General features: G+C 39.1%; 1 protein-coding gene across 4 annotated transcripts in view; it reads left to right on the top strand.

Moving 5' to 3' along the window:
* ext2 (exostosin glycosyltransferase 2) overlaps positions 1-27,269 on the top strand; it is a 200,346-nt gene that overhangs the window by 84,630 nt on the left and 88,447 nt on the right. The gene's annotated exons all lie outside the window — the stretch shown is intronic.

Below are 27,269 nucleotides of genomic sequence, written 5' to 3'. Positions count from 1 at the left end.
AACTTAAAGGTCCAAGCAAATTCTCTGATTTATTTGGATACTTTCAGAGAGTTCCAAGCGTAGGGGAATTGTTCAGTGGAGTCTTCAATTTCCTGAATAATTTCTTTGGAGTTTGCTATGATGGGGATTCCAAAGGAATCAAGCACAACTCCCATGTATGCTTACTTTTCAGCAGTTATTTGCCAGTAACAGTTATTTGGCCTTTGGAAAATCCAGGCCAGTATCTCTACTTCAGTACCTGGCTGTCTGCTTTTAGTTTTCCTTATTTGCTGCTGTATACAATAGGTGAATATGGGTGTTAGTAGGGGTGATTAACTTTAATTTTGACCAGTTTCCACTGGTAAAGTGCAAAATAACTTTTTAAGAGCACATGGTGCAAAGCAGTTTTCTACTTGGCATTACTCTCTCCCTTTCCTACTGCTTACTAAAGTAAGCAAGCCCAGATGAGCATTTGCCCCTCACTGCAGAGCAGAATGCACTGGATGCTAGAAATCTGAAATAACAAAAACTGAGAAAAACTCAGCGATCAGGTACTGCTTATGGAAAGAAAGCCAGTTTGCTTGCTGTGTATCACCAGTTGCTTGTGTATCTCTGTTGTCATTGGCAACAGGAATATCAGTCGAGTAGCTGTTGTTGAGGATATTTTGAGGGAGTGCAGCATAGGTTCACAAGGTCAATTCCTGGAATGGCGGGACTACCTTACGCTGAAAGACTGGAACGACTGAGCTTGTATACCCTTGAGTTTAGAAGACCGAGAAGGGATCTGATTAAGACATATAAGATTATTAAAGGATTGGACACTCTGGAGGCAGGAAACATGTTTCCGCTGATGGGTGAGTGCCGAACCAGAGGACACAGCTTAAAAATACGTAGTAAACCATTTAGGACAGAAATGAGGAGAAACTTCTTCACCCAGAGAGTGGTGGCTGTGTGGAATGCTCTGCCCCAGAGGGCAGTGGAGGCCCAGTCTCTGGATTCATTTAAGAAAGAGTTGGATAGAGCTCTCAAGGATAGTAGAATCAAGGGTTATGGAGATAAGGCAGGAACAGGATATTGATTAAGGATGATCAGCCATGATCATATTGAATGGTGGTGCAGGCTCGAAGGGCAGAATGGCCTACTCCTGCACCTATTATCTATTGAAATAAGCACATCTCAACTCTGAGCAGCAGAACTGAGACTTAATAACAAAATGCATTTGTTGGATTGCACTGGCCTGCCAGGCAGTGTCAGCATCTGAACTCAGCCTTAAAAATATTCTGAACAGAATTTTTGAATAATTTGTAAAGTACATAGAGATCTTTGTATTTTTACACCCATCTTTGTTAGCCATCAATATGTTTTGGGTAGTGAACTGCAATTAGCTGAATTATTATTCCTATGGGGTTACCGTTAACTGAAAATAATATTTCCAAAACACACACTCTGCAAGATCATATATTGGTTTGAAATTGTATGAACTGTAATAATCATTCACCATAGGCTCAGAGATTCGCAAGTGGTGCATAAACAAAAAAAAATGGAAATAAGCAGCAGATCAACAGCATCTGTAAAAAGGATAGTTTACTTTTCAGGTGCCTTCAGATGTGAAAGTAACCGATGAGTATGTATATTGATAAACAAAGTGGAAGGTTTAAAAGCACATTTTAAATATCAGTAGTATGATGCAACAGAAGAAATAATAAAGCATTAAAGGAGAAGGAAAGCATTAAAGAAACAAAGGATGCATAACTATCTAGGAATATTGAGAAAATGTTTGTGAACCAGCTAGTTTTTCACCTGATTTTCAAATTTTCTTTAAGGTTCTCACTTCTCTAGGTACTTTTCTTTCTTTGATGTCTCTACGTTAGTTTATCTCTGAGGTGGTTTCGTACAGTTTACTTTTGATGCTTCCTTTGGGGTTTTTGTTTTCTGTGTATTTCCTCGACGCTCTTCAAATATGCCTGTTCATTTGTTCTGATCCATTTCTGCTCTGGAGTCTGCACCTGAACCATTGACCTTGTTGTCATCACAGTTGTTGCTTGACCTGCTGGGTGTCTTTGGCTTTTCCACGTTACTGCATTTGTTGCCACTGAAACTGCAGCGTTGTATTTACCTCCCTGTCAAAGTGCCTGTGACATTGCTGCCGAAGTACCTGCTATCAGCAGCAACTCTGCATTAAAGACTGTGACAATCCAGAATATTGAGCATTTCAAAGCTATGTTAACAATGGCAGAACAAATAAACTGTGTTCTCTTTCGAAGGATTTCACTGTGAAGTCTTATATGTTGGATGATCTTACTTGGCCAGCCTGAAATCATGGTTCAGGATTGTAGTTTTCAGAGTCAATGAGCAGAATAGCAAGCCAAGTGATATATTGAGTGGGGTAGCAGTTGAGTGTCAAATGGGGCTGCAAGTTGGAACAATGACATTGGCTGCACGAAACATGAACTGATCAGCAGAATGAGTGCCAGTTGCCTATTCTGGACTCATATCATCACCAATCTTGTTTGTCAGGAGGTATATATTGTTTCCAGAATCAGAAAAATTCATCTGGATTTTGCTGTCGGAGGAGACAGAGGGTTGTGGTGAAGGATTTTTTTTCGGATGAAGCCCTGTGACTAGCGGTGTTCCACTAGGATCGGTGGTAGATCTAGTTTTGTTTGTTGTTTATATAAACAATATTGATGAGAGTATGGGAGGCATGGTTGGAAAGTTTGCAGATGACACCAAAATTGGTAGTACAGTGGACAGTGAAGAAGGTTATCTAGATTACTAAGATATCTTAATCAATTCGGCCATTGGGCCGAGGATTGGCAGATAGAGTTTAATTTGGATAAACGTGAGGTATTGCATTTTGGTAAAACAAACAAGGGCAGGATTTATGCAGTTAATGGTAGGCGCATGGATAATGTTGTAAAATAAAGAGACCCCAGGGGTTTTGGTGCATAATTTGAAATTTGCATCACATGTGGATGGGGTGATTAAGAAGGCATTTAGCAAGCTTGTTTTCATTGTGCAGTGTGTAGGAATTGGGATGTCATGTCGAGGTTATACAGGGCATTCATGAACACTCTGTTGGAGTACTGTGTTTAGTTGTCGTCATCCTGCTATAAGAAGGAAATTATTAAATTGGAGGGGGTTCATTAAAGATTTACCAAGATATTGCTGAGAATGGAGGGTTTGAATTTTAAAAATAGGCTGGATAGGCTGGGACTTTTATCACTGCATAGGAGATTGAAGGATGACATTCTAGAGGTTTCTAAAATCATGAGGAGCATCAATTAGGTGAATAGCAAGGTTCTTTTCCCTCGGATGGGGAATTCAGATCTAGTGGGCATATGGTTAAGGTGAGAGGACAAAGTTTTAAAAAGATCTTGAGGAGCAACTTTTTTTTACACATGGTGGTTCATGTGTGCAATGAACTGCCAGAAAAAGTTGGTGATGCAGGTACAGTTTCAGATAAATACATGAATATAAAAGGTTTGGAGGAATAAGGGCCAAACACAGGTAAGTGGGACTGGTTTAGTTTGGGAATATGGTTGGCGTGGACTGGTTGGACCACATCTGTGCTGTATGACTATGACTCTAATTGATCAGTTAGACTTGCTTCGCATTCTTCAGCCTAGAATGTTTTTTTGAAAGTGTATCCTGCTAACTGTGCAACAAGGGACAAGGAGGAGGAGGGGGGGGGGGGGGTGCATACAGGATCCAATTGAGTGAGGCCTTTACAATTAAAATTCAAGAAAATTTAAACTTTTCATTTTGTTTTCTCTTCCTTTCCCCAATCAACAGTTGTTCCCAATTTGACATGTAATTCACCCACTCTTAGCTTACACTTCCTTTTCAGTCCTTGCACTGTTAATTCATAATCCTTTAACCTGATTGGGCAGAGTTAATGGCCTCGCTCAATTGGATCCTGCATGCCCCCTTTCCCTTGTTGCACAGTTAGCAGGAAACACATTCAAAACAAATGTTCTAGGCTGAAGAATCTGCAACAATTTCTTGTTGAAATCTGCAGCAATTAATATCTGAATAATTAAAATGTCCTAATTTTCAGCCCCAGAGAAGTGGGTTCACTTGAAATGTTCAATTAGTGCTGTCAAAAGGATGATTACACTCGTAATGACAATATGAAATTTTGAGGTACTCTTAATTTCTTTCTACTACAATAAATCTTTTACTTTAACGCGTGACAATAATGGAATAGACAGCAACACTCTAATTTGTTAATTTAATAATGTCGCGGCATAACAGTACCATTTAAATATAAATAAGATAGAGTTCTGTTAAGGCTTCATTGTTATTTTGACAGCAAAATCTGGCTAATTTGTGTTCTCCGCTAGTGTTATATGATGTTGTTGAGGAATGCATGGTATATCAGTGGTTAGCACTGGTGCCTCTCAGCATCAGGGATCTGGGTTTGACTCAAGCCTTGGCTGGCTGACTATGTGGAGTTTACACATTTCTTCCCATGTCTGTTCAGATTTTCTTTGGGTGCTCCAGTTTCCTCCCACAGCCCATATGCACATTAGGTGGATTGGCCATGCTAAATTGCCCCCCTATGCAGACAAGATAGGTTAGCCATGATAAATGCAGTATTATGAAGATGGGGTTGGGGGTTGTGTCTGGGGGTAGCTCTTCAGAGGGTTAGTGCAGACTGGATGTACCAAATGGCCTCCTAATGCATTATAGAGATTTTGTGATCTCTGAATGATTGAAGAAAAATGACTTATTGTAACAGGCGGGTTTAACCCCATAGTTCTATAGCATTCCTTTGAGCAAGTGTTTTAAATAAATGATTGCACACATTAGTATTGAGTGATGTTTCTGTGGTTGGACCTTCATTTAAGGAAGAATGAAAAGGAATGTATTTGGTTTGTTTCTGAGATTCACTTTTAAATAGTATTGCCATCTTTAAGAATTTATTATGGCAAATACTCAATGTGTTTGGTAAAAGGACCATGTGAAAAGCATGGCTAGCCCTTTTTTTGACTTCAGGCTTCCTTGTTGCAAGAAGATTCCAATTTGTACTTTTTCTTCTTTGTCTCAGTTTACCCTGTTGTGACTTCATGGTGGATTATATCAAGCTTTTGTTTTTGACAAGCAACACAGCTACAAACATTGTTTTACTTAGAAATGAAAATTGCCTAAAGAACAGTTTAAGTTGCTCTCATCTAGGATAGTGATATTTGTGTGTGTGTTCATTAATATCTGCTAGAAAGATGAGATGTGCAGTTTTGCTCTTTGGAGCATGCAGCAATCTGTTTAGGAAAGTGGATAATACTCTTTGCATATACGTCTTGGTGAGAGAAAGCAGCTGGTTGTGAGATCAAATAGCTGGAACCATGTCTAACAATTAAATTGCAGCCTTTTTTTCCTAACTATTTAGAAGAAAAGGAAATGAACTGAAATACTTACACTTTCAGCTGATTTTATGACTGCTCAATTTGTACTAAAGTCTAGTTTTTGAATGCAGGGCTAGGAGATGAGTAGGTTGTTAATTTTTAGTCAGTATGTTTCCAATGCTGCCCTACAGTAATTATACTTTTACTGGATATGCTTTACTACAGAATAATTTTTACCACATTGGCTTAGGTTGGCCTACATGAGCAACAGATGCATAGGTGTTTGATAGCTATTCGTTTTTTTTTGCTTTCCCTTCTTGAGGTTGTACATCTGTTTGTAATCTTCAGAGTACAATAACATTTGCGTCATCCAACATGTACTGGATTGATAAAGCTAATCAATCAAAATGGTGGTTAACCCATTACAATTTGTGGAAATAGAATCAAATGAAGGCATGTTCTTATGCCCTGACCACTCCTGAGGTAAAATAAAAATGCTTTAACCAGTTCATTTAGAGGTTATATCTCCCTAATTCTGCATTATCTGGTCCTGCAACCTCTGTGGTCCAACACCTGCAGTAGTCAGCCTTTCCTGGACAACTGGTAACTGTACATCAATCTTTACTTCAATTTGTTTTTGTTTCACTTTGTCCAGTTGGATATTCCCAATCCTGTTTTGGGTGTCCAATTGGAAAATAATACATCCATTAAACATGTGATTGGCACAAGTCTAGATGAGGTCTTCACTCCATTGTGGAATCAAGTGTTTGTCTATTGAATATACTTGATATTTTTGATTTCGTAAGAGATTTCATGTGGATTTAGTTACTAAGTGAGTAGCTTACATTTGATTTACAATTGTTTTGTGACATTTCGTAGCCTGGTGTGTGGCTTAGAGGGAAACTTTCAGGTGGTGATATTCCAATTTATTCTCTTTGCCCTCCTGAGTGTTGAGGGTGTATGTTTGGAAAGTGCTGTCAGAGGACCATTGGTGAGTTACTGCAGTGCATCTCACATGGCACACACTGTTGCTACTGTACATCAACAGTGAAAGGAATGAATATTCCATGTGATGGGTAGGGCTCCAGTCTGGCAGGCTCCTCCCCTGGATGGTGTCAAGCTTCTTGAATGTTGTTGGAACTGCATTCATCCAGGCAAATAGGGAGTGTTTTATCTCACTCCTGATTGTGCTTTGTGCTTTGTAGGTGATAGACAGGCTTTGGGAAGTCAGGAGGTGAGTGACTTGCTGCAGTATTCCTAGCCTCTTGTAGCCATAGTATATATAATGTTCAATTTTCTTATAAAAGAAATAAATAACTGGGGAGCATTCTCAAGTAGTGATGTTGTTTTCTTCAAAGCGAAGGACAAGAGGCAATCTAGCAAAATGGGGCAGTATTAACAAAATCAGAAATTTCAGCTTTACCTGATCCTTGGAAAGTCATGCAGGTTTGCATCAGGTCTCCATAGTTACATCAAAGAGAGAGAGAGAGAGTTCCAAGAGATTACTTTACCTTATACACCCCAGTAACACCCAGCTTCAATAATGAAGGAAGACAAACAACTGAAGTAACATAGGAACAGGAGTAGGCTATTTAGCCCCTCAAGAATGCTCTGCCATTCAATGAGATTATGGCTGATCTGTGGCCTAACTGCATATACATGCCACTTCACTTAATACCTTTGCTAAACAAGAGTAAATCTATCTTAAATTTAAAACTAACAATTGATCTGACATCCACTGCCATTTGTGCTAGCAAACCTGCCCAATGTACAATTTATTCTATGCTAGGTTTTTGAAGACAGAAAGAGGGACCACAGTGGAATATACTATTCTCACACACATGAGTTTTACAAGCATACCAATTTGCAATTGTGTATTATCTAGCACTCTACCAACTGCAATGGTTAACCTATCGGCCACCATTTACGGGCAGAAGTGCTTCCTAATTTCTTTTCTGAATGATTTGGCTCTAATTTTTAGACTAAATCGCGCTTCGTATATAGGGATATGTCAATCAAGTGGATCAGCCATGGGAAATGCAGGGTTACAGGGATAGGGTTGGTCTGAGTGGGATGCTCTTCAAAGGGTCGGTGTGGATTCAATGGTCCAAATGACCTGCTTCCATGCTGTAGGGATTCTACAGATTGTGTTGGAAGATGCAGAAAAGGCAGTTCAAGGAACTGGAATAGAGCAGGTGAACATAAATAGAGCTATTTGAGCTATTGAAAGATAAGTGGACTAGTTGTCTGAAAGACCTGTTGCTGTGTAGAGGACTGGAAAACAGGAATAGGTCATTTGGCCTTTTTAGCATTCAATAAGATCAAGACTTATCTGGTTGTGTTATCACCTCCAGCTTTGCCTCTGTGCTACATCCAGTTCTTTGACTACAAAATGTCTACCTAACTTGTAACATCTATGCATTTCTATGTATAGTATTTAGGCATTCATTCACCATGGCTATTTGTGAGATGATAACTGGCAGAAAATGTCCATATGGCAAGTAGTGAAACACAAGTTTTGAAAACAAAACCTTTCTTTCTTTAAAATAAACCTTTTTATTCGCACTTTAAATTTGTATTGACTGGATGTGTATCCCTGTCACTGGTACAATTTACTTGATGCATTTAAACAGTTGAAACGTTAGTAAGCTTATAAAAGGCTGTACTTGGTAAATGACCACTTGTCAGAGTTTTAATTTTGTCAAGTGTTGGAAGGACCAAGAGCGCAGGACTTCAGCAATGGAGAATTTAATATTTTAGGCTCATTACACCTGGGATTGAACCTTACAGCCAGGTCCAATTTGCTTTTCATCTGGTGATTTTGTGAAACAGGTTCTCAAAGCTCCTTGAGAAATGTTGAAATACAATATAGGTGTTCGATGTCAGTTGAGTTTGAATTGTAGACCTGTGCAGCAGCAGTAGCAATTAGATGTTGGCTACCATAGATATCTATCTCTGCAATCCCAGGCACTTGTGCCAGTAAAAACAGTCAGCATTGATGCTAATATTAATCTCTTAAGTTCTGGCGAAGCTATAATTGTTGGCAAGCAAAGCACAACAAAATAGGAATAACTGTATGTTGTTGAAGTTACCTACCTTCCATGATGTTTGAAGCACAAAATTGTAGAACTGTATAGCATAAATTCAGAGTGGTCAATGGCTAAAGGAAACTCTAGTGAGAACAAAATAAAAGTTTATTTCTCTCCTGAAGGAGAAAGCAGTGAATGAGAAAGTAAGATTGCTGGGGCTAGAAGTGAAGTTGCGTGCTAAACTCGAAAAGAGGTGCAAGAAATCCATTAGGAGAGGCTGTGTCTGAAAGACAGTCACCCTGGCCTGCCAAATACTTGGAGTTCATAACTTCCATTTCATATTTTAACCACGCATCCTCCTCACTAAATTTTTAAAACAGCTAGTAGAACTGGAGCAAGGCCTGCTTTGTTTGACATTTTTCAGTGTTGAAGCAGCAGCCCTTAACTAAAAGCAGTTTAAAATAAAAGTTGATGATTTAATTTGAAGCCGGTGGAATTGGAATACTTTCCCCAAGGCCATGTAATCATGCCAACGCTATTGTTGCTTCAGACCTCCCTCTTTTCTTTGCAGACTTTACATACGAAGTATTTTTTACAAGGCAATGGGCTGATATTCCCCTCCTCTCCGTTATCAGCCTTCCACAGGGACCATTCTCTCCAGGACACGCTGATCCGCTCTTCCTTCACTCCCACCACCACCACCACCACCCCTCACCCCCAAACAACCCCACAGTAGGTTCCCCTGCAACCGCAGAAGATGTAACACCTATTCGTTTACTTCCTCCCTCCTCCGTATCCAAGGGCCCAAACACACCTTCCAGGTGAAGGAGCGCTTTATCTGCACTTCACACAATCTACCACATTCACAGTTCATAATATGGTGTCCTCTCTATTGGGGAAACGAGGTTTAGACTAGGTGACTGCTTTGCAGAACACCAATGTTTTGCCTGCAAAAAAGATCCTGAGCATCCCGTTGCCTGTCACTTCAACGTACCCTGTTCTCTGAACACCACCAGTGAAACTCAGCACAAGCTGGAAGAACAGCACCTCATTTTCCACTTGGGGAACCTGCAGCCTTCTGGACTCAATATAGAGTTTAACACCTTTAGGCTTGAGTTCTCCCATGTTCTTACCCCAACCCTCACAAACCAGGCCTTGTTATCACATAGTCTGCTATTAAGCATAATCTATTGTTAGTCACGAAAAGTCTCCATTAATAGCTATTCACACTCATAGCCAAATTGTTATCCACTCCTTTGTCTATCCAACTGTTCTGCTTTCGCATTGGGCTCTATCCCCACATATCACTTACTCCTTATCCCCCTCCCCACCCTATCTTCTGCATATAAATCAAAATTTTCCGAGTGAACATCAATTCTGAGAAAGGGTCACTTGACCCAAAGCATTAACTCTGATTTCTCTCCACAGATGTTGCCAAACCTGCTATGCTTTTCCAGAAATTTATGTTTTTGTTTTTGAGCTGATATTCATGTTTTTAGAATTAGCATGCTATCTATGGAGGCAAGACTTGTGTTGGCTGTTCACCCAATAATGTTAAATTAGCCCAGAGTTTCAATTAACTTGCCTCGGGCCTCCCAGTTGGAGCATATGCTCTGTTCATGCAATATAAATGGACTGAAAGAAATTTGAGGCCCAGGCTGTTTAGATCCATGTGTATTTCAACACTACAAAATTACATGTACTGACAGTTCAAAGTCTAGTTACAGTTTCTAGTCTTCTCTCAACTTTGTCACAGTACTTTTGTTTATAAATTCTAAGGCCCTGAAATGACTCTTGTGGTATATTAACAGATCAACACTTAACATGCTTATCTGAAATTCCTCTGTTATTTTGGCAAAGATGTTGAGGCATTTATTTAACTCAGTTGATCTTCCTTTTAAAATGATTTGATTATATACATGCTTGTATTCAACAGCGTAATTTTAGAATAAAATTATTGAATCTGAAACCCATACTGTGCTTTGACTAGCAATGGTCCTAAACTCTGGGCTGACACTTCTCCCTCTGCCCTCCATTGCACGCAAAGGACTGAAAGTACAATCATTAGGTAAATAGGTGTTATTTTGAATGTTTTCTAATAAGTACAACTCATTCTATCAATTGCATTCATTGCCATTTTAACTTCCTCCATTTTGACTACTTGATTTTCTATGTAAACAATAATGTCAGATTGTTAATGATTTTATGCATATTCAGATCAAAGTTCTAAATCTGATCTGAAGTAGGAATGAACTCTGACTCATTGTGGTTATGGTCATTTCTAACCTCCAATCAATCTTTCTTTCCAAATCTTTCTTATCTCCCTTATTTGATTGATAATAGTGCGGTCAGTGCTCTTCTGAACTTTCCTCTTCAGCCTGACACTCCCCTCTCTTCATCCTGATACTCCCTTTTCTTCATCCTGATACTCAAAATATTCCATTTGATGCACTGTTCCTCCTCCTTGCATCCTCAGCTGTGTAAAATCAAGGCTTCTTGCACCATTTCATTTTTAACTCATTCTTTCCCTCAATCCCAAAACTGGAGCTCTTTCATTCCTGTTTCATTTATCTGATTACAGCAGTTTGACTTGCCTTTTCTTCTGGCTTGAAATTTTCAAACTAATCTGACTTTCTGATAAGTTGAATACACCACCCTCACGAAATTGACTTTGAGAGTACTGGGATCACAGAAGTCAAATTATAATTATACTGAGTTAGAGTGGGCTAAGATTCAAGTCCTGATTAGAGTGGTGCTGGAAAAGCACAGCAGGTCAGACAGCATCCAAGGAGCAGGAAAATCAATGTTTCGGGCAAAAGCTCTTCATCGGGAATGGAGGGATTCAAGTGGACTAAAGTATGTTACAATAAACCTGATTTGGCAAGTGATTGTTAATTCTACTGTTGCAATTTAGCTAATTAAAGAGAGGTCAAATAAATGCATTAGATCAGTGAGACCCACTAGCATAGAGGTTAATTGAGACAGGTAGATATGGTGACTGAGTAGTAATGGCACTGTACTAGTAATTCAGAACTCTAAGCTAATTTCTTGGGGACTTGGCTTAGAATCTCACTGTAGCAGATAATGAAATTGGAATTGAATAAATTCTGGAATTAAAACTTGCCTGGTGATAACCATGTAACAATTGTCAATCATTGTAACAACCTATCTGTTCACTGATGTCTTTTAGTGAACGGAATATGCCATTCTCATCTGGTCTGGCCTGCATATGACTGCAGACGTTCAGGAATGTGGTTGATTCTTAACTGCCCTCTGAAATGGCTTAACAAGCCACTTAGTTGTATCATGCGATAATAAAGTCTAAATAAAGGAATGAAACTGGATGGATCACCAGATGTGGATCTAAGCACTAGAAACAACAACTGCAGGCAGAGCCATGCTGACCATATATCTGGGAGCATATGTCAGAATTGGATTGCTGTCCCAAAAACGAGTCAAGCAGCAGCCTGCCATATCCATACTCATGGCTTGCAAACAATGTCCCAGGCACCACCATACTATCCTTGGTTATATTCTGTCTCCTTAGCAGGACAGGCCTAGCAGAGGTGTTGTACACAGTTGTATACACCTCAATGTTGCCTCCAGATCCCATAAAGTCTCATGCTATCAGGTTAAACACGCTAGGAATGCTATTCATGATTACTGCTTATCCCTCACCCCCCTCAGCATATGAATTAATAATTCTCCATGTTGAATACCTGGGAGGAAGCACCGAGGGTGGAAAGTGCACAAAGTATATGGGTGTGACGCTTCAATGTCCAAAAGTACTAAATCTGTAGTAGGTGGTGAGGCAAAATCTTCATGACCTCATCTTCTCAATCTATTGGTGGTATGTGCGTCTCATGACGGTATTGATAGGAGAGACCACAGTGCAGTCCTTTTGGAGAGGTAGTTTATGAAATAGTTCCAACAAAGTGGTGGAGCCACTTAACAGATTTCAAGAAGGAGCTCAACAAGTTCATGTCAAGGGTTTCAATGTTATTAAAATTGCATTCTGAAGCACTGATCAAACAACAGATTTCTCCTGCCTGACATTGTTCATGTTAAAAATTATTGATAATTGTTAAGAATCACTCTCCCAGAACTCTGTCATCACTGTCTCAATTTCCAAAGTCATTCTTCAGTACCTAGACTGAGTTCTTTGAGGAATGTTGAAATTCTTTTTGTTTTGCTGGTTTTGGAATATTTTCTTGTTTCATTCTTTATTTCTTCCTGTTTCAGATGGATACTTTCTTTGTAGCCATTCACACCTCACCTGAATACACTGTTTTTCTTCATTTTGCCCATTACTACAGTCTTTGAATTTTGTGACACCTCTTGTCAATTGATCTCTCTTGCCCTCCATCCTGTTTGTTCTTGCTTACCTCACCCACCTCAAACCCCTTCATTTCCTGAAAACCTATTACATTTTTATTTTTCCTGCGTTTTGATGAAGGGTTAGTGACTTGAAATGCCAACTGTTAAATTTAATGTTACTTCCACGGATGCTGCCTTACCTGAGTATTTTCAGCATATTCTGTTTCTCATTCATATTTCCAGCATCTGTAATGTCATGCTGTTATACCATTCCTCATCTAGTTGTTTTTCAATTATTAAATGTAACTTAGTCAATTTTTATTTTAAAACCTTATTTCAATTTATATTCAAACAGATGAGTACATACCCAAGTATCTCAATTAAAATTACTAACTTGACCAATAGGCAGGCTGACTGTGTCAAATTTGTCAAAGTTTGTTAGAATAAGATTTAGAACCTTCTGCAAGATTTCCTTTTATTTATTCTGATCGAAGGGGGATGCCTGTTAGTAACCATTCTAATGGTCATGGATATAGAACAGGTATTCAGATTTGTTGCTTTCTACCCATTTCACAAGTACAATAGCTTCTCAGTCATTGCATCCTCCTGAATTACAGGAAGTGCTAGAATATATTTACAAAAATATACTGATTAAATTAAAACGCAGTATGAATGAAAGATCTTAAGTTTAATGCCAATCTGGTGATTATTGAGAGCTCCTGGGAGGAACAGTTAGAAGATGAATAGTAAGAAATATGAATCGCAAGAATTTCTCTCTCTGACTGAAAACAGATTTTGCATGTCTGCTGATGATGTATTGCATTCTGACAGTACTTCATAAATCCTCCAGTGGTTTGTGCTTTGGAAGAATGTTTCGGTCTCGAGTCAAAGTGTAGTGGAGTGTGCATTTATCATGTGACAAGGTTAGAAATGTCTATTTGAAGAGAGAATGAAAAATGGTTGGTATCTATCAGCACAACCTATTTTTACTTCTTGGGACATCTTGACACAGGCATTTTGTGTGAGGAGGGAACAGTTCAACCCACATTGATGGACCAAGTCTTTGAGAGATTCAGATTGTGCATTCATTTTATTAGTAAAGGGATCCAAGAATAATGCTCCGAAAATTTAAGGATTTTTCACCCTTTATCCCAGAATTCAGACATTTTTATTGCTGTTTATGTCATATTAAATTGAGTATCTGATGGCTGCACTTAAATGTTAGTGTGTATGAATAGCTTATATATACCTCCTCAAGGTTAGAACTTTTGTGTCTAATAAAGAAAGACATGTGGTACTTCTCTGGAAATCCTTAGGTTGTATCTCTTCAGGATAAGCCAAGAGCAGTTTTTTGAGCCTGACTTAATCTGTCTAGTCTAGTGGATCTCTAAGCACATTCAAAAGCATGTTTCTGCCTTCATATTTTGAGAGTATTACAGCTAACTAGTTGCCAGTAGTAAATTGAAGGGAATGAATAACAACACATTAAAACAAAACATTTAAAGAAACGAGGGAGAGTGCAGTTAACATTATCTTTTAGTTTAGATTCTCTCATGTGTCCTTATCACCTATGATGGAAAACATGCCGTCTGCGTACCTCCTCTGTCTGGCTGCTATCCAGTCCGTTTCAGCTGATAAGACCGGATGAGAAAATTCATCCGGAAAAGGTTCTGAGCACACAACATTATGGATGCAAACACATCTTCAAGGAGACTTGAAGTGGGGGAGATTGCTTTTCACTTCAGTAGAATTTCGCTGATCAGTGTTGTTAACTGTTTGTAGTGCACAACAGGGGTTAAATTGGTTTCTCGAGCTGCTATTCAGTTTTTGGTAGCTGCCCTTTCATTGTCTATCACTCATTTATTACTGATTCAGCTATGCAGTAACAACAGCTTCTGTACTTGTGTTGACATATTGGGTATTTGAATTCTCATCGAAACAAGAGTTCGAAGAATTTGTCAATATCCTGAGTCAACATTGAAATAGCCTTAATGCCACAACAAACAAGGAAAGATTGTACTTGGGACACAGCACTTGGTACAAAACAGGTATAAGTTAGCAACAAAGGTTTTTCTCAATAACATAAATGCTTCTGCATGTTAAAAAAACTGCATTTGCTGACACTGTGGACCATGCACAGTATTCTCTAGTGAGACATTTGCACATGTATTAGTGAATGAGATTTGTGTGTCTATTTTCCATGCACACAAAGTTTTGCTAGAGTTTGGGACCTGGGAGAGAACTATAGGAGTTGAGGGTGCTGTTGAGAGAGCTAGGGAGGAGCACGGGTTGGCAGATTGGATTCTCTCCTCTGCTCTCACCCTCATCTAGTCTTCTCCCACCCCATTCTCCAGTTCCCCTCGCAACAAATCTTGGAGGTCTTATCTGCTGTTGAACCCCATTTCACTATCAGGTCCATATGTGCATGTGCACATTTTATGCATGATGCGGGGGTCTGGAACTATGTGCATGCACAGTTCCAAGTGAGTACGCAGGCACAGTTGCCCTGCAGTTTTGATGTCACACTTTACAAAAAGCATTAGGCCAGGTCACAGATAATGAGTTTCTACTACATATGTAGAAACAACGCAGTGATCATTGCAGTACAATCCACTACCTTTTTTTTCTATGTTATAGTAGCTGCTGAACTTCATAGAATCCCCTTAGTATGGAAGTAGGCTATTCAGTCCATCAAATCCACACCGACCCTCCGAAGAGCATCCCACCCACTACCCTATCCCTGTAACACTGCATTTCCTATGGCTAATTCATCTAGCCTGCACATCCCTGGGCACTGTGGGCAACTTGGCATGGCCAATCCACCTAACATCCACATCTTTAAACTGTGGAAGGAAGCCAGAGGAAACACTTGCAGGTACTGGGAGAATGAGCAAATTCCACACATATAGTTGGCGGAGAATGGCATTGAATGTGACTCTCTGGCACTGCGAGGCAGCAGTTCTAACCACTGAGCCACTGTGGCGCCCACAACTTTAAACTAGATGTTTCATATTTATTTGCAAGAAATTAATTACCCTGTGGTGTAAAAGCTTTTTTGGATTTCAATTATCTGACTATTCTTTTGTTGATAAGTTTAAAACTGGTCTGTCTCCAATCCAGCCTCATCCTCGCTTGCAAACCCCACTTCTCCTTTCACACTTATCTTGCAGCCCCTCTCTCTCCCCATGCACTCACCTTGAAGCCCATTTCTCCCCTGACTCCCATCTTGCAGCTACCTTCTTTTACCCACAAGGATCTTGCAGACACACACACACACACACACACACACACACACACACACTCACTTAGATCGGTTGTTAATTTTAAATCTGTGAAAGATACATATTTGTTCAGCAAAGGTATTAAGGGATACAGACCAAAAGCAGGTAGGAGTTACGCCTCAGATCAGCTATGATCTCATTAAATGGTGGAACAAGCTCAATGGGCTGAATGATCTACCGGTGTTCCCATTAGATGAGTTCACTATCAGCAGCAAGCATAGAATAGGACCAACCAGCTCCTTACTATTCCGTCCTAATCTATTTATGAGTGATATTTGTCCCACCTGAGAGTCCATTTTTCTAGTCAATTTGAGATAATTGAGTCATACAGCACAGAAGCAGACCATTTGGTCCACCAGTCCATGCTGAACATTATCCCAAACTGAAGTAGTCCCACCTGTCTGCTCCTGGCCCACATCCCTCCAAACCTCTCCTATTCTTGCATTTATCCAAATGTCTTTTAAATGTTGTAATTGTGCCCACATTCACCACTTCCTCAGGAAGTTCATTCCATAAGCAAACCACCCTCTATTAAAAAAAATTGTTTCTCATGTCTTTTTTTTTAAATCTCTCCCTACTACACTACCCAAGGCCCTACCATTAATTGTACAAGATCTACCCCTGTCTGTGGGACAGATTTGCTCACTGCCTCCATCTATTTTGAATGTAGAACAGCCATTTATTTAAATACTTGAAATCTAAAACTTAACTGCTTGTAATGAAATAAACTCAAAAAAGTTTTAAAAAAACCTGGATCTGAGAATTGACAACTAAATGCAAGTGGTGACTTTTTTGAAACATTTTTTACCATTATTTTCCCTTCCTGTTCTGAAGCCATTGGATGCAGTTCCAAAGATAATGTCTGCCATCTGAAACCTCAATGCAACACTGGCTTCAGCACCTGCTCAGGCAAGAAAGCTGTGTTGGCAGCTGCTTTATCATGGTGGGCTTTGAAACCAAGCTTGATCGTGTCTTCACTCACCTGGTGTTACTGAATAACAATCAAAACTGAAACTTATATTTTTAATCCTACCAACCTCACAAGATTACTTGTAGCTAAAATCAGGCAATTAATGTGATTTTGTTAGAAAACAAGTGTTTCTACCCAATAGAAGAACTGCTGATTAAATTTCTGCAGCCACTTTATTACAAATGAACGATAAGTTTAAAGTTGCTACTTAATGTATATTTTGAGAACATAAGAAATAGAACAGGAGTAGGTTATTTGGACTTATTCAATAAGAACACGGCTGATCTATTCCTGCTTCAACTTCTGTGCTAGCTCGTTATAGGCCCCCAACTCCCTGTTATTTCAAAAATCTATCTATTCCCACTAAGTACATTCAGTGATCTAGCCTGATCCAAATCTCTGGGGTACAGAATTACAATCATTCACTACCCTCCTGAGGGAAGAAATTCCTTTACATGTCTGTTTTAAATGCGTGTCCCCTTATTCTGTACCTGTGACCTGTCAGTCAAGATTCCCCCCAGTAGAAATGTCTTCTCAACATCTACCCTATCAAGCTCCTTCAGAACCTTGAACTTTTTCTAAACTCTAATGAATAAGTTCCTAACCTGTTTAGTCATTCTAGATACGTCAGTCAACTAATTCCAGGAATCAGTCTAGTGAATCGATTTAGAACTGCGTCTAGTGCCAATTTATCCATTTTTTTAATATGGGGATCAAAATTGTATACACAATATTCCTAGATGCATCCTTACTAACATGCTACACAGTGGCAACAAGGTTTCCTTACTTTTAAACTCCAACTCCCAGCCATAAGTCCAAAATATTTATCATGTTGATTACTTGCTGTATCTGCATGCTAACTTTTTATGTTACAAGCACAAGAACACTGATAAATACTCAGTTCTGCACTTTTTTTTAATAAGTCTTACCTGCATTTAAATAAACGTTTTTGAAATTATGGCGTTGTCTGTCCACCTAAAGCAATGGTCTGCAGCTGTTCAAGAATGAAGCGCACCACATTGTTCTCAAAGGCAACTAGGGATGGTGAATAAATGCTGAATGTAGAATCTACATAGGTGATGTTTTTAAAATATTGAATACTCACAGCTTTTCTCTAATTTCAATATTGTTTAAATAATTTATGTCTTTGTTTTCTGGATATATTTTATTAAAATTGATTGATTATATTTTGAGATGAAAAGGAAACATTTACTGGTCTTCCTTTGCTTCTCATCATAATTCCGTTAAAGCTGCAACTATTCATGATTGGAAGATAGTTTTGCAACTCCGCAAACTGTTTATAAAGTAACATGCTATGGTAAGGTTACAAACTAATAAAGATTTTGGATGATTTATTAGTTCAATTTATGATCCTGGACCAGCATCTCTAAAATTAGCTATCAGTTGGGCATCATAACTCTTTTTATTCAAAGGAGTTGAAGTTTGGGAATTACAAATCCTTGCTGATAAAAGAAAGACACATGATTCTAGGGGTTGAACCAAACATAAACTTTCAAATATCAAGTCAAAATAGTAAACTAGCTCACAAAATCCATCTTATACTCTTACTATTCTAAAATCAATATGAAGCAAAAAAGAATTAACAAGCAAACTGTGGTCAAGCAGAATACCTTGCACATTAAATGTTAGATATCACCTATACTGCACAGTTATGGAATCATGGAGTCGTACAGCATGGAAACAGACCTCTTGGTCCAACTGCTTAATATGTATTTTGAGAACATAAGTGGAACCTGGAGTAGGTTATTTGGACTCTAACCGTGTTCCCAAACAAAACTAGTCCCACTTGCTTGTGTTTGGCCCAAATCCCTCCAAACCTTTCCCATTCGTGTACACTTCCAAATGTTTTTTAAATGTTGTAACTCTACCTGCATCCATCACTTCCTCTGGCAATTCCTTCCACATACAAGCTATTCTCTGTGTAAAAATAGTTGTCCCTCATGTCCTTATTAAATCTTTCACCTCTCACCTTAAAAAATATGCCCCCTAGTTTTGAACTTCCCCCACCCTAGGGAAAAGATCCTTGCTATTCACCTTAATTATTCCCCTCATGATTTTAGAAACCTCAAAAGGTCACCCTTCAACCTTGTATGCTCCAATGAGAAAAGTCCCAGCCTATGTTTATAAGTCAAACCTTCCGTTCCCAGCAACATCTTGGTAAATCTTTACTGAACCCTCTCTAATTTAATAATATCCTTCCCTAAGTACGGCAACTAGAACTGCACACAGTACTCCAGCATGCATTGGGCATTTGTTAACACACACACGATAGAGTTGCGACTAATGGGTCTTTTTCTGGTTGGGAAGATATAGTAAGTGGAGTACCACAAAGGTCAGTTCTAGACCCTCAATTATTTGCTATCTATATTGATGACTTGGAGGAGAGGGCAGAATATATATATCTAAATTTGCTGACCAGACAAAAATAAATGGGAGAGCATGTTGTGATGACAAGGGTTCAGGATGATAGCTTGAGTGAGTGGGCAAAACCTGCAAGATAGTTTAATAGAGGAAAATTAAAGTTAAGAAAAATTTATAGACGTTGACCATTTTTGTGATGTAAATAGCTTTTTGCTGTCTGGTGAAAGATAGATTGTTCAGGAGTCACACTGAGACACTAGTATTCAGTCACCTTAGGCAGGTGGCTGACAGAATTCAATGCGAGGGACTAACTGACTGTCTGCATTGAATACCACCTTTGAGCTATAGAACTCCTAACAGCAAATGAGAGAGAATCCCCCGCTGCCTGATAGAATCCTAGTTTCAAAGCCAGCTACTTCTCAGCAGCCATCTTTCTGGCAAGTATTTAAAATGGCAGGAATGCCATTGTTCATCAGAAACACCCAGGAGAATCTACAGACTGTCATTAGTAATGTCAGGAAGTACTCTTTGCAGAAAATGTAACGGCATCTCCCTTTCATTCTGCAAATCAAGTCTGATACCCTATCTTAGTTACATTTTTGAATATACCACCGACATAGAAAATTTTAATCAAAAGGCACCCATTTTCAAAAAATACCGATTGCAGTTTAATAGTGACTGTCTCTGGAATAATGTGCTGTTTGCATCAAGCACAATATTTTTAAACTTCAAGATTAATAAGGAACATTGAAATGTATAGTTCTTTTGGCTTACACTTTTAACTTTCTTGTCCAACTTCATATCTGCCACTTTAAAACCTAATCCTTTTTTTAATGTTTGTACGTCATGGGATTTAGAATGGGTTCGACTTTTTTTAATGTTTTATACTTTTGAGTTTTACAATAGGACCACCTTATTTTTGTTGACTCAAGAATTGTCTGACTCATTTCTTCATATAATTTTATACATGATCAAGTACACACAGAATTGAAAGGGCAGATTTTAAAACATTCAAGTTCTGTTGTAACCAACGCTAAAAATGAAAGTGAAGAATTTTATTCTCCCCTGGACTTCGTCATAATAATGTAGATAGCCATGGGTGAGCTAAAACTATAATGTATGGAGCTGGAATTAAACTGAGCTAAAATCATATGTGAACCAAAAGTATTTCAATGTTGCTTATCATGTTATTTCTTTTATATTTTTATTCCATAAATATCTATTTCATGTAGTTTATACCATTTTACATAAAGTTGCAACCTAATTATATAAGGAAGCCTCCATATCTGGAAGCACAAACCCTGGGGATGTATTTGTAATGTTGTTCTTGGTCATATATCTTACATTGTATCTGAGAACTGAGGAAAATGAATCAGTTGTGGTTGATTGATTTAAGAACTCAGCAGCTCAAGATCTCAAGTCCGTAACTGAATGGTTGAAAGGCTGCAACACAATGCTGCATTAAATTCTAATATTGCCAATTCTTCCTTCCTTTTTCACCACTCCTGCCATCCTCCTGACCCACAAGGGTCAGTCCTGGAGCCTCAATTATTTGCTATCTATATTGATGACTTGGAGGAGAGGGCAAAGTATATGTACCTAAATTTGCTGACCAGACAAAAATAGAAGGGAGGGCATGTTGTGATGACAAGGATTCAGGATGAGGATAGCTTGAGTGTGGGCAAAACCTGGAAGACAGAGTTTCTGTTTTCAGAGATACAAAAGGCCTAAAAATATTTAAGAGCATGCTCTTATGCACAAGGTTCAAATCTGCTCTTGCAGAAGATTGCTTCATGACCTAGTTCATGTGAACAAAGTTAAAAATCACCCAGCACCAGATTATAGTCCATCAGGTTTTTGTTTTGGAAGTATAACCTGGTTTTTGTTGTGTGATTTTTAGCTTTGCCCACCCCAATCCAACACCGGCACCTCCACAACATAGTTCATGTGAGATTAACTGCAGGACTGTAACTACATCTTACCGTCCATGTAAAAAATCAATTGCTCCGAAACAAACACTTCAATTTCTACAATATTGTGATATCATTGATTTGCTGTGAAATGAACAGAGGTAAAACACACACTGGACTTTGGTGTTGCTTTAAAAGAAAGGGCAGACAGGCAGCTGAAATAGGGCATCACTATAGGAACCAGCACTCTGACTCAGAATGAAAGGAAAGGTGTAAAAGGATCCATTATATGCTTTGCAAGTGGACTCTAAAAACAGATTTTTATTGGGCAGTGGCTCCTGCTTTAGTAACCTTTAGACCTTACAGCACTCTGAGGTGCTAGAAAGCACCTTATTTTGCCTTTGAACTCCCTTCTGTGGCTGCTTGGGCAAAGCTTTGCAATTAAATCTGTATATTTTTCTTGGAACACTCTCTCGGCAGGGTGACTGTTGTAAGGGAAGCTGATATAAGTCGCAACACTGACGTATTTAAAGATGATACCCCAGAGTGTTGAAATGTGTAGCATTGAGTTTCAGATACTGTCTGTCATGTGTCAGGACATGACACAATTGTCAGTTCAAACTTGGCAAATTCCTAAAATTAAGACTTATAATTTGACTCACTTTTAATAAATGTAAATAATAGTGTGCTCATTTAGGAATGTCGTTCGTTTACATTGTCTTAATTTCATAGTGTATAAACTTTGCTTATCTCAGATATTTTATGTATATATTTAAGAACTTGTGTAACTCGACTACATGCCCAGGTGTTTGAACCCTCCTTTGGCATGGATTTTGAAGTTTTTGCATGTTAGCATGAATGGTGTAAAGCTGGAGAGGTTTAGTGGTGAAATTCAGAAGACTAGGAGCATCCCTCTTGGTGAGTTGAAGGAAGTTAGTTAGGGATATAGGTGTACAGAAAATTGCAAAGCAACAGTGGAATAGGCAACAGAGATAAATATGTGAGGCCAGAAAAGTTGATTTTTCCAAATCTAAAGTGACATGGTATATGTAAAATTTTCTGCAATGTAGACACTGAAGCAGATAGTGCAATGGAGGCAAAGCTGCAAATAAAGTGGAGTTGAGCACTCAGATTTGGGTCAAATAGGATGCCAACATTGAACCTCTCATTTCAGTCTGGGCATGGTGATGACAGCAAAGACCATGGGTCGGGTCTTTGCAATCTTTAGCTGGGGGAAGTGAAGATTCGCCTTGGAATGATTCATTCCAATTTGAAGTACCCCATTGCAGGGTTGCATCAAATTATTGTATTCTATTTTTATTGATAAAAGCTAAGGGTACTTGTTCAATATATATGAAAAACGTAATAGAATATTCAAAATACTGCTTGTACCCAGTTCCAGCATTGAAACATGTATTATCTCTGAAGCAACTTCCAGTTGTAAATTACTATATGCTGAACTCTTGGATCTTTGTTAAACTTTGAAATAGTGTCCAGAAGGAATTACATCCTGCATAGTTATAAATGGTTGTGGCAGCAAAAAGTGGACCTTTGATTTTTTTTTCTCTTCAAAAGAAATACTTTAGATTTCCAAATCCATTATGGTTCTTCAAAATTATGAGATTGATACCATAGTTAATATCTACATATTTTTAAGATGTTTCAATTCGATCATAATTGAATTTAATCAATTTACATAGTTACAGTAGGTCTGGACCATGCCAGTGTTGTTGTTGTTAAGCAAAATTCTTAATTATAACATTGGAAAACTCTTTCTGCAGTTATTTGTAAATAATGCTTAATACATACTTAGGCTGCAGTGTCTATGTTGTCAAGAATTCGTAAGTTTAACACTTCTCTCAAATTACAAGATGGTTATTGTATTGAGTCTCTAAGTCATGGAAGATGTACAGTGACAGAATTATGATTTTCACAGTTAAAGGGGTTGAATGGGAGAGAGGAAAAGAAGCTGCACGCCAATTTGCAGAAAATATTTGTGACACGTTAGCTTGATCAACATGACCAGGAACATTAGGCTGTCATAGATCAATGCATCTTCGCCTACCTCTGCCGCTAGTTCAAAAACCCTTCTTCATCTTGTTATTCCCCAAAGTCAAGAGAAATTTCCCAAATCAATGTCTTTGATATCCATAGATGCAATCTGTTTTAAGAAAGGATCTTATCTTCCCCACATTCTTCCCTAAGGACTCACTCAAGAAAGTATCCTTGATCCCTTCTTATTTCACTTCTATGTATTTTAATCAGCCGTCTTGTTCCATAAGACATAGGAGCGGAAGTAAGGCCATTTGGCCCATCGAGTCCATTCCGCCATTTAATCATGGCTGATGGACATTTCAATTCCACTTACCCGCACTCTCCCCATAGCCCTTAATTGCTTGCGAGGTCAAGAGTTTATCAATCTCTGCCTTGAAGACATTTAACATCCCGGCCTCCACTGTGCTCCATGGCAATGAATTCCACAGGCCCACCACACTCTGGCTGAAGAAATATCTCCTCATTTCCATTCTAAATTGACCCCCTCTAATTCTAAGGCTGTGCCTAGTCTCCTCGCCTAACAGAAGTATCCACCCTTTCTAAGCCAAGCGTTATCTTGTGAGTTTCTATTAGATCTCTCCTCAACCTTCTAAACTCTAATGAATACAATCCCAGGATTCTCAGCCATTCATCAGTATGTTAGACCTACCATTCCAGGGATCATCCATGTGAATCTCCACTGTATGTCCTTCCTGAGGTCTGGGGCCCAAATTTGGACACAGTATTCTAAATGGGGCCTAACTAGTGCTTTATAAAGTCTCAAAATCACATCACTGCTTTTATATTCCAACCGTCTTGAGATAAATGACAACATTACATTCGCTTTCTTAATCATGGACTCAATCTGCAAGTTAACCTTTAGAGAATCCTGGACTAGCACTCCCAGATCCCTTTGTATTTTAGCTTTATGAATGTTCTCACCGTTTAGAAAGTAGTCCATGTCTGTATTCATTTTTCCAAAGTGCAAGACCTCACATTTGCTCACATTGAATTTCATCAGCCATTTCCTGGACCACTCTCTTAAACTGTCTAAATCTTTCTGCAGCCTCAGTACTACCTGCCTGTCCACCTAACTTCGTATCATCGGCGAACTTCACCAGAATGTCCCCAGTCCCTTCATCCAAATCACTAATATATAAAGTGAACAGCTGCAGCCCCAACACTGAACCCTGTGGGACACCACTTGCCATTCTGAAAAAAGACCTTTTATCCCACTCTCTACCTTCTGTCAGATAGCCAATCCTCAATCCATACCAGTAGCTCACCTCGAACACCATGGGCCCTCACCTTACTCAGCAGCCTCTCATGAGGCACCTTATTAAAGGCCTTTTGGAAGTCTAGACAGATAGCATACTGGGTTTACCTGGTCTAACCTACTTGTTACCTCTTCAAAGAATTCTGACAGGTTTGTCAGGCATGACCTCCCCTTACTAAATCCATGCTGACGTGTTCTAATCCGACCGTGCACTTCCAAGAATTTAGAAATCTCATCCTTAACGATGGATTCTAGAATTTTACCTACAACCAAGGTTAGGCTAACCGGCCTATAATTTTTCATCTTTTGTCTTGATCCTTTCTTGAACAGGGAGGTTACAACAGCGATATTCCAATCATCTGGGACTTTCCCTGACTCCAGTGATTTTGAAAGATCACAGTCAACGCCTCTGCTATTTCCTCAGCCACCTCTCTCTAGGATGTAGCCTATCGGGGCCAGGAGATTTATCAATTTTTAGACTGTTTAGCTTTTTTAGCACTTTTTCTTTTGTGATGGCTACCATGCTCAACTCTGCCTCCTGACTCTCCTTAATTGCTGGGATATTACTCATGTCTTCCACTGTGAAGACTGACACAAAGTACTCATTAAGTTCGTCAGCTATTTCCTTATCTCCCAGCACTAGCCTTTCTGCATCAATTTGGAGCAGCCCAATGTCAACTTTTGCCTCTCATTCATTTCTTATGTATTAAAAGAAATTGTTACTGTAATTTCTAATATTACTGGCTAGCCTACCTTCATATTTGATCCTCTCCTTCCTTATTTCTCTCTTTGTTATCCTCTGTTTGTTTTGTAGTCATCCCAATCTTCTGATTTCCCAGTGCTCTTGGCCACTTTGTAGGCTCTCTTTTTCTTTGATACATTTCCTGACTTGCTTTGTCAGCCATGGCTGTCTTATCCCTCCATCCCACCCCCGCCAACCACCACCCCGGATAATCTTTCTTCTTTTGCATTTCTTTTCGTTTTTTGCCCCTTCATTACACATCCGTTCCACGTCCAATTCTGAATGAACCATGTTTTCCTTAAACCCTGAGAAGACTGAAGTAATTAAATGTGCTCCAGCAGAAACTATAGTTCCTCACCACCAATTCTGTACCGCCTCCCCAGCCACCTTCTCAGCCTAACCCAGACAGTTTCCATCCCAAGTGTCCCATTTTATCACTCAAGGGCAACTAGGGATAGGTAATAAATACTAGCCCAGCCTGCGATGCCCAGGTCCCACAAGTGAATTAAAAAAAACTTGAATTCAGAAGACCACTTACTTATACATTAACAGCATTACCTTTTGCATTCCCACTGAAGTCTTCAGTTCTGCACTTGATAACGCCAGACTTATTCATTGCTGTCATGGCCATCCTCACATCTTCCACTCTCCGTGGTACATAAAGTTTTGTTGTCTCACATCTTATCAATGTCGCTGGGGGGAAATGCAGTCTAAAAGCTTAGCTATTGCAATTGTTGAGTCAGAGTGGCATTTAAGACCTTATAATGAAGGCTTTAAAATTCTTTAGTACTGTTCCCACCTTGCTGCCTAATGTAACTGAAATTCCATTTACACAAGCAAACAGGACTTCTGACACACTTTTGAAAAAATCATAGTCTGGACTACTGGTTGTAGAAATACAAAAGCAGTTTGCTGCAAGTGCTGGAGATCTGATATCAGAACAGAAAATTCAGACTAGAAATACCTTGCAGGTCTGGTGACCTCTGTGGAGAGAAACAGAGTTAATGTTTAGATCAGTGACCTTTCATCAGAACTCTCATACTGCCAAAATACTGAGAAGAGATCTGAGACCTATACAGGATAGGCAGAAAAGCAGAGTTAAGACCAGAACCAAATCAGCGTGGTCTAGTTGAGTAACGAAACAAGGTTGATGGACTGAATACTCTTATTTTTTTAAGCTCTCAAGAACAATTCATCCAAAATTCTGTCACTAAGTTTCCCTCACTCACCACCCATATACTTATTGCTTTCCTTGTGGGCTTGCTTCTCCCTATCTCTTCTACAATTCTGCAAGAATTCTGTTGCTTGAAATCTGACCTTTGTGCATTTTGCGAAACCTTTGTCTCCTCACCCTGGTCTATAAATGGCTGGGATTAGCTGATCTCTATTGCATTTCTGTGCATCCTAATTTAAGTTTCTCCTTAAAAACCACCATTCTGACAACTACCTCTTGCCCTCCTATTATCATCTCCTTTGAATCACTTGGTTCTGTTTTGACTGATTGATTACCTGGTAATATTTCCTGTACAAACGAGCAGTGGAACATATATCGGGTAAAGTTTTGCATTGTTGCTGATCTTCAGTGAAATTTCAGTCTCAAGGCTTAGAACATAGAACATAGAACATAGAACATAGAACAATACAGCACAGAACAGGCCCTTCGGCCCACGATGTTGTGCCGAACTTCTATCCTAGATTAAGCACCCATCCATGTACCTATCCAAATGCCGCTTAAAGGTCGCCAATGAATCTGACTCTACCACTCCCACGGGCAGCGCATTCCATGCCCCCACCACTCTCTGGGTGAAGAACCCACCCCTGACATCTCCCCTATACCTTCCACCCTTCACCTTAAATTTATGTCCCCTTGTAACACTCTGTTGTACCCGGGGAAAAAGTTTCTGACTGTCTACTCTATCTATTCCTCTGATCATCTTATAAACCTCTATCAAGTCACCCCTCATCCTTCGCCGTTCCAACGAGAAAAGGCCGAGAACTCTC

Source organism: Chiloscyllium punctatum, chromosome 22, assembly GCF_047496795.1.
Source record: "Chiloscyllium punctatum isolate Juve2018m chromosome 22, sChiPun1.3, whole genome shotgun sequence".
In the NCBI taxonomy this organism is placed as follows: domain Eukaryota; kingdom Metazoa; phylum Chordata; class Chondrichthyes; order Orectolobiformes; family Hemiscylliidae; genus Chiloscyllium; species Chiloscyllium punctatum.
The sequence above is the reverse complement of the archived record's forward strand: the minus strand, read 5'-3'. Positions and strand labels throughout refer to the sequence as shown.